The 8,447-nt window shown below is 45.1% G+C and overlaps 1 protein-coding gene across 3 annotated transcripts in view; it reads right to left on the bottom strand.

Annotated features, from left to right (window-relative positions):
- The window catches only part of WASF1 (WASP family member 1), a 66,315-nt gene extending 58,232 nt beyond the window's left edge, over nucleotides 1–8,083 (bottom strand). For all 3 annotated transcript variants that reach the window (XM_069974836.1, XM_069974834.1, XM_069974835.1), the window contains exon 1: nucleotides 7,528–8,083. The gene's annotated coding sequence lies outside the window, so the exon portion shown is untranslated. The remainder of the gene's footprint in view (nucleotides 1–7,527) is intronic.
- Nucleotides 8,084–8,447: the final 364 nt, after the last annotated feature.

Raw genomic sequence — 8,447 nt, forward strand, 5'->3', positions numbered from 1 at the left:
CACCGCTATGTATAATAGCGGTGTGCGGCCAGCGACTGACGATCTGCATACTTATCCACGCTCCAGGGCTGCTCCTGCGGTCTGCTTCTCCCCGGGTCCCGCACGCTCTAGCTTCAGAGCGGCCTTTCTGAGCTGACAGGCCACTCAGCCAATCACAAGCCGGGACCGCCGCGGCATTCGATTGGCTGAGCAGCCTGTCAGCTAACAGGCCGCTCTGAAGCTAGAGGGCGCGGGACCCGGGGAGAAGCGGACCGCAGCAGCAGCCCTGGAGCGTGGATAGGTAGAGTATACCATCTAAGCAAGGGATGCAAGGACACCGATAACGATGTCCTTGCAGCCCTTGTTAAACGATTATCGGGCTGTGTAATAGGCCCAGTAAACGAGTGGCGATCTAGCAGATCGGCACTCGTTTACAGTTGTTATCGGGCCCCTTTCGGCCCGTCTAATAGTACCCTTAGTCTAGCTTACAATATCTATGAAAGAATTTTACCTACTTAGAAAGCCCACACAGGAAAATCTTAGCAAACCACTGTTGATACTCTGTTAAATATTCAGCTAAATGCTTTGTAGAAAAATCCATTCCCTTTTATCGCTACTTGAAGATTTGTCTCCATGAACCGCAACGTACAAAGGTTAGTGAGACATGAAGCAGCACAAGAAATATAAAGCATAAAGCATTCTATAGGCAGGAGCTCCATTTATTATTAAAGCACAATTAAAGGTGTTTCCCAAGATGACAGTGTATCATCTAACCACATGGAGGGGCCAACCTTTGGGATTACCACCAATTATAACCAGGGTTGTGGAGTTGGAGCTAGTTTTGGCTGAAGTTGGAAAAATGTCGGAAAAAAATTTATTTTATACGTTTTTCTCATTAATATATTTTATGAGCAACATTCTAATAAGACAGTGGCCCTATTAGATAAGGGTGGTCGGGGAATATATCAGTAATAGGACACTGGCCCTATTAGATAAGGGTGGTCGGGGAAAAGTTGTTAGTCACTATTTGGCAGTTTGTTTCTGAGCTGGAGGAGTTCATTGTGTTCTCTTCCTGGATGCTGGATGATTGTATATGAGCAGCAGTGTAATATGAAGATATCCTGTGTAATTTAGAGGAGGAGGAGAAACCATTAGTGTAGCAGTAACCTCTGTCCTCAATGTGGTGTTTTCTCTCTGCTTAAAGATTGTGTTTTTCTTCAGTGTGCTATGGCTGCAGCAGGCTGTGTATGAGTGTGTGTGCGCTATGCCTGCAGCAGGCTGTGTGTGTGCCCCCACAAGGACCCCTGTATATCACTATGTGTGACCCCTCTATATCACTATGGCTGACTCCTCTATATTACAGGTATCTGGCAGGGTTAGCAGTGTATCTTTGTGTATGGTAAATATTAAGTTAGAAACAGAGAAGGTTGTCAGCAAAAAAGACCACCTGCTCACACTCTAGTTGTGAGTAGTTCAGGACATAGAGGCTGGAGACTGGCTGCATCCACTGCACACACAGGAGAAGCTGCTTTATATCTTTCCTTATTCACTCAGAAGTCGCCTCAGGATCAGCAGGACATTTTACGGGGTACTCCAGTGGTGGGGCATTTTTTTTACTGGGACCGGGGAGGAAAAAGACGTCCACTCACCTCCCCGGTTCCAGCGGCGGGTCCTGCATCGCGGCGCTCCGTTGCCCGTTGCTCGGGCCCACATCAGACACCCGGAAGCGGCCGGGAATCGGAGCACCGCGATGCGGGACCCACCGCTGGAACTGGGGAGGTGAGTGGACGTCTTTTTCCTCGGCCACCTCCTCCCCGGTCACAGTAAAAAAGTGCCCCCCCACTGGAGTACCCCTTTAAGTAGAAGCTGCTGAGCCTGTGTGATAAATAACAGAGCAGGAGTCGGAGTCGTTCTTGATAAATTTTAGGAGTCAGAGTTGGAGCTGCAGCTTACTGACTCCACATCTCTGATTATAAGGGTCCTGTGCCCCTGTCTAAATGGAGTGACCATTGAGTACGGCCACTAACACTCATTTCAAACTCTAGGGGACGGTCTACAACAGCCGAGCACTGTACTCTACTTGAATCCATTAAAGCAGCTGTTCCATATTGCAGTATATAGAATCTGTATGTGTGGAATACAATACAAAAGAAGTCAGGTCTGTCAAAACCAATAACTCATGATCCCTGAATAAAAGCTCTAAGAGCAAGTTGTAGCAAGCTAAGGATAAAAAGCCATTAGGGTGACGAACAGGTTACCAAAGGAAAGTGTTCCCGGCACTCCCACTCCTAGAAGTTACGGTCATAGGCTAACATTACAGGTGAGACACACCTGGCTCCCGAGTCACATTACATGTAACCAATCATCATAAAAGTACTGAGATAAAATGGAACTGAAACTGGCAGAGGTGCTGGCCATTGGCAGCTAACAGTAAAGGCAGCCTCAGGAACATTAGACATTAGACCTAACACAAATCTCATGTTTTAATAGTGTGTCCCACAAAGTAAACATTCATTCGCTGTTGGAGCATGCAAATTTTTAGTTGGAATCATCTTTAAAAATGCGGCGGTGTCTGGGTATTGCTGTTACATACTTATTATAGCGCCACCTGCAGTTCTTTTGAATCCCTGTCCCAATGCCCACCTTGTTTCAAAGGTGGTGGTCACACTTTGTCAGTAGCTCAGTCCAACTGGACACAGGTGACACATGATTCCTGCACAATAGCATACACTTTTGGCTGCATACACTTACAATGCAGGCAAATAACAAAAAGGAAGAAATCAGTCTCCTGCACGCGCCCAAATGGACAGCAAGACGGCAGTGTTTTTGTGGCATTTCCTGCCGCCCACTCCAAATAATAATTACCCTTTAAATCTAACAATATGAAATGCTTACGTATTAATAATCTTCACATAGCACCCTCACATTCCGCAGCATTTTGCTAGAGAGACCACATCATGAAAAATTACATAATTAAAGGGGTACTGTGCAAAGCCAAAAACACCTAAAGAATCCCTCCTCCATATAAGACAAGGTCCTCACACACCCATCCTATCGGCCTTCAAAAGACATCAGCATTTTCACTTTCAAATCTCTTCTTCTGTTGATACAAGCGGACTCTTGTGAGAGATTGATCTATTCAAGGTGAGAGTAATTTACTGGGTAAATGTTTAAGCGGCAATCTTATCTCCACAGAAATTGTCTAAGGTACCAGCGACCTGAGCAATGATTTAGATAAAGAGAAAAAAAAAGCCCTGCATTCAGTCACCGGTCTGGAACAGGAAAAACGAAAGGCAAACAGGTGGAGACGTACTAACTAAACAATGATCACTGGCTCTGGACTATTTTTAGATGTCAGTATTTAGTGGAACGAGATCTAGTAGGCTGCCCTGCAGATCATGGAGCGTCTGTCCAGAATGAATGCTGATCTTATCCACACAGCATGTCAAACAAATTACAGGTATGGTCAACAAACAAGACAAATAAACTCATGCAAATCCTGTCCCTGTCAGAGTAGTCCCTGCACAGCTGAGCTCCTGGCTGCAGCTGAACACAACCACACTCACCTGAAGGGGGAGCTCTTCTGCAGTCCCCCTGCATAGTGTATGGCAGCTGCCATTCTGTAGGTACTGACAGCAAAGAGGTCATGGTGATAGAGCAGTCGTGCACAACCATCATTTACAGTGAGCCATGAGCGAAATGCGAGCATGTTCCAATCCGATCGTTCAGCATTTGAATACCGGAGGCTCAAGAAGTTGGATGCAGCCCTAGGGAGTCCTGAAAAACATGGATACAGTCACAGGCCATATGCATGTTTTCCCAGACTCCCTAGGGCTGCATCCAACTTCAGTCACTAGTAATCAAATACCGAACAATCAGACTTGAGCATGTGCATGTTTTGCTCATCTCTCTTCTAAATAAAGTGATGATGTATCCTAGCAATGTGCCGTCACTTTATAGGATGGGTGTATCTGATTAAACCTTGCTCAGTAGCTAATGAAAAAGATCAGCCCTTTCCATTCTGCACGGAACGTCAGCGAAGCTAGTAAAGAGGAGCGCCGCAGCAGTATACCTGCTGCAGCTGGGTAAGTATACCTGTTGATGTTCCCTCCAGCCCTAGCAAGATATTAAGAAACCCTATTTGCCCAGACAACCCCTTTAACAGATGGAAGGTAATATAACCAAAGCATCAGACAACACCAGGGTTTTTCAGTAGTCTGTTACCATGGAAACACAGAACTGCATTTTTAAATGGATTAAATCAATAAAATTGGCTGCATGTGTACAAAGTGCAGCATAGCATGGAGACAGGTCCACTTTCCTATCAACCAAAAAGGACACAAAAAACATTGTTAAAGATAAAAAAATTTAGTGCAAACTACGGCAAATAGATGCTTTTTAGATGCTTTTGAACCTCTCTAGACAAAGGCGCACAAATTATCAAAATGTGGCGAAAACAAGCTAAAGGCTGGTGCAAATTCTTGGCATAAAATTAAACCAATAGGTAGAGCAAACTTAGACTAGACAGGCTAAAGATGCGCCAGATAGAGTCACTGTTCTTAACCTGGTGCATTAGTAGCCTAAGAATTATTTTTTTTTTAGGCTAATAGGAGTGATCAAGGAATATATGGGGCACATACAATAGTTTATATAAGGAATCCATGCAGAAAGCACTCCTCCCATCTCTATGCTGCGGCACTTTAGACAACGGCCAATGACTGTAGCAGGTGCGGAAAGGTGGGGCAATAACTGCATGAATACTCCAGACTAATGATCCGTTTACACGAAGCGATAATTCGCCCAATCGATCGTTTAACGCTTATGAAGCAATGATTTTGTTTTTATAATGATCAGTGTTTAGACGAATAAATAGTTAGAAAAATCGTTATTGCGATTGTTTTTAAGATCGCTTAAGCCCATCTCACACATAGGGTGAATCTTTGAAAGACTGTATACACAAAGCGATCTGCAAATTTTTAGCGACCGACCAACGACGATTTGAGAACATGTTGAAAGATCACAATAAACGATTTCTCGCTCGTCGCTTGATCGTTCGCTGTGTTTACACGAGCCGATGATCGCTCAAATGCGAATTAAACGACACAATATTTTATGTCATTTCGGCAGCTAAAAGGAGATCAAATCCGTCCCCTGACACAGGAGAGCAGTTTGATGACAGATCTTCTTTAAAGCTAAGGGGAACATTGAGAACATTTCCCTTGTTATGTCTATGTGCCTAAAAACCTCCCTGAACAGGATATAGCACAGAGAGTGGTAAACATGCTTCACATTGATCTTAGAGGTTAGATTTCTAAAACTTGTAATATACTGTAGATTCTCATATATGTGTGGTATACTACATACACACATATATTATACACTAACATACTAGCATGCAGCATAAAGTAATTGGGCCCACACCACTACACAGTGGCAGATAACATGGCACGACTCCTATATAAAGAAGCTGCAGGCTACGATTATTAGACAACGCATCTCACAGACATAGGCTAGGTTCACACTATGTACAAAATGACAGCCGTCTTTCAGAACAACGGCCGTCATTGCACACAACGTCCCTAATGGCCATTGTTATGCAAATAACGTCCATTTTTACATAGTGCCATGCTCTATAAATGTATGGAGTCTGATGCACCTTCTCATCCACAGCAGCTTATAGAGAAGGGTAAGCACTGTATGACATACAGAACAGATACACATCGCCAATACATAGAATATCCCTAAACACCTGCATGCACACACAGCATAGCAGAGTTAGTAAGGCGTGAGCCACAGTCATAGGTAGAGATATATATATATAGTAGCTGCTAGAAAATGCAAGCTCCCCCACTAGCATTCATTTCTACATTGTAATGGACGACGCACTTCCCAATTGTCATGCAAAGGATTTCTTAGAGGGATAAAAGCCATGAACCTGAGCCTCTGTGCTGAAGCAATGTATAAAGGCTTTAGGGAGAGCCGGGCATCAGCTCAGGTTTCCATGCTACTTTGCATTTAGTGTCTCAGTTGTGACGGGAGACAATGTGGGCCTGTGCTGTCACTGTGTCAGGTATCAGCTCTTGTTAGAAGACATGAGTGATCATCATGGCTTCCCAGCGTCTGTATGTGAAGGCCTATTCAGCAGCCAGCAGGTAGTGGAGCAAGGTTCTTCCATCTTGTCTCTGGCATCTCCAGCCCAATCCTGAGGAATCCAGTATAACAATGCACAGGACCCCAGCGAGAGCCATCCCCTCCTCTTCCAGGAAGAACGGGCAGGTGGGGGGGTGGGGAGAGAACGGCGATTGAATTGCTTCATCAGATACCACTGCAAGTCTATGACACAGCGAGATTTATATGCTGGGCACACACCTTGCCCAGGCACACATGGACACAGCAAATGCCAGCTGTATGCCAGAAAGCAGATCGCCGCTCACCTGTCACTCACAATAAGAATTGTCACTGCTTTTCAATACAATATGTAGCAGATCTCGCTGTATATCATGGTAACAATGATGTCCTGACCCAATACAATCTATGGAAATGCTCTATACGTCCACACAGAACCATCACATTGGATTAAAGCCATCAAATACCAACACCCATACATCCTATACAGAACACAGGTGCCATACATAATGCCCACCACAACCAGCAGCCGGGGGGCTACTCACAGGAATTCATCAAAGCCTGTTTGATTTCCAATGGCAAATTATATCTATGCATATACTATGATATATGTGTATATATATATATGTGCTATGCTATATATGTATATGCTACAATATGTATATGCTATGATATATGCTATGATATATATGTATAGATAGATGTGTACGCTATGATATATATGGATAGATGGATGTATATATGCTATGGTGTATCTGTATACGCTATGATATATGTATGTATGTATATGCTATATATGTAAATACTATGATATATATATGTATATGTTGTATATGGATGGATGGATATGCTATATATGTATATACTGATATATATGCATATGCTGAAATATATGTATATGCTATGATGTATCTGTATACGCTATAATATATATGTATGGATGGATGTATATGCTATGATATATATATGTGTATATGTATGTGATGGTGCCCAGGAATGCCAGCTCTCTGCATGGTGCACTGGGAGAATGTAAATGACTGCTTATATAATAGGAGGCAATCCTATAGATCCAGAGGCTGGTGTCATATCCCAGTGTATGAGATGCAGCTGATCACTATATATATATATATATATTATATATGTATATATATACACAGGTCTAATACATATATAGCTGCCATGATGTATATATAGCTGCCATGATAATGTATAGGTGGCATGATGTATATATAGCTGCCATGATAATGTATAGGTGCCATGATACATGTGTATAGCTGCCATGATGTGTGTGTGTGTGTGTATATATATATATATATATATATATATATATATATATATATATATATATATATATATATATAGGTGCCATGTTCCCCGCACTTGGCACGGGCCCGACCATTCATTCCCGGGGCTGATACGTACAGACAGGACGGAGATCCGGCAGCGGGTCCGGGGCTGCTCCTCGCTCACTGGCCGCCGCCGCCGCCGCCGCTGCTCATCCTCGTCCGGTCCGGGGCTGCCGCAGCTCCTCGGGGGGGTCACGTGGAGCCGCTCACCAGCTGCGCCCCATCTCTGCCCCCGTTGTCACGGATCGTCCACGATGACTCAAGGACAACAAACAAGAGAAGCGGAGAGAGCGAGTGTCCACAGCCTGCCCTGCAGCCGGGCCAGCGGATTGTGAGGGGAGAGAGGGCGGGGACAGGTCAGCGGGAGAGGCAGGACGATGGCCGGCGCACGGCTCCGCTCCTCACACGGCTCGGAGCTCTGCACGCAGCGGAGATGGCGGGGGCTCTGTGCTGCCGCTCTGGGGACGTGGGTAGAGCGGGGCGGAGGATTGTCTGCTCTCATCCGTCCTCCCCTCCCGGCACAGGATGGTGCAGTCCATCAATCCGCAGTTAACTCCAAAGCGTTCCGTCTCCTCCCGTGCCGGATAGCGGGCGGTAGCGTCACCGTGTGTTACCTATGGTACAGGTCCTATACACTGTCACTGAGCCATGGGGAAGCACTGTCAGTGATGTGACTGCGGGTACTGCGCTACCTGTGCCCGGCCTCCATCATGGAGACGTACATGAGAGGATTAACCCCCCGAAGCCCCGGCCAGATGTGGCCTCGGGACCACAATCACCTCTCTCCTCCTCCGGGCGTTTCACTCTAGTTCTAGTATAGGAGCTTAGGGTCTACAGACCTAGGAGGGAGAGATATTCGCGGTGTTGCCCCTAGCAACCAATCAGAGCACAGCTGTCATTTCTCATGCTGCTGTGGTAAAATGAAAGCTGATCTCTGATTGGTTGCTATGGGCAGCAACCTCTTATTAAAGGATAGCTTCATAACTCTCCCTCTAG

This window comes from Dendropsophus ebraccatus, chromosome 6 (assembly GCF_027789765.1).
Source record: "Dendropsophus ebraccatus isolate aDenEbr1 chromosome 6, aDenEbr1.pat, whole genome shotgun sequence".
Taxonomy (NCBI): domain Eukaryota; kingdom Metazoa; phylum Chordata; class Amphibia; order Anura; family Hylidae; genus Dendropsophus; species Dendropsophus ebraccatus.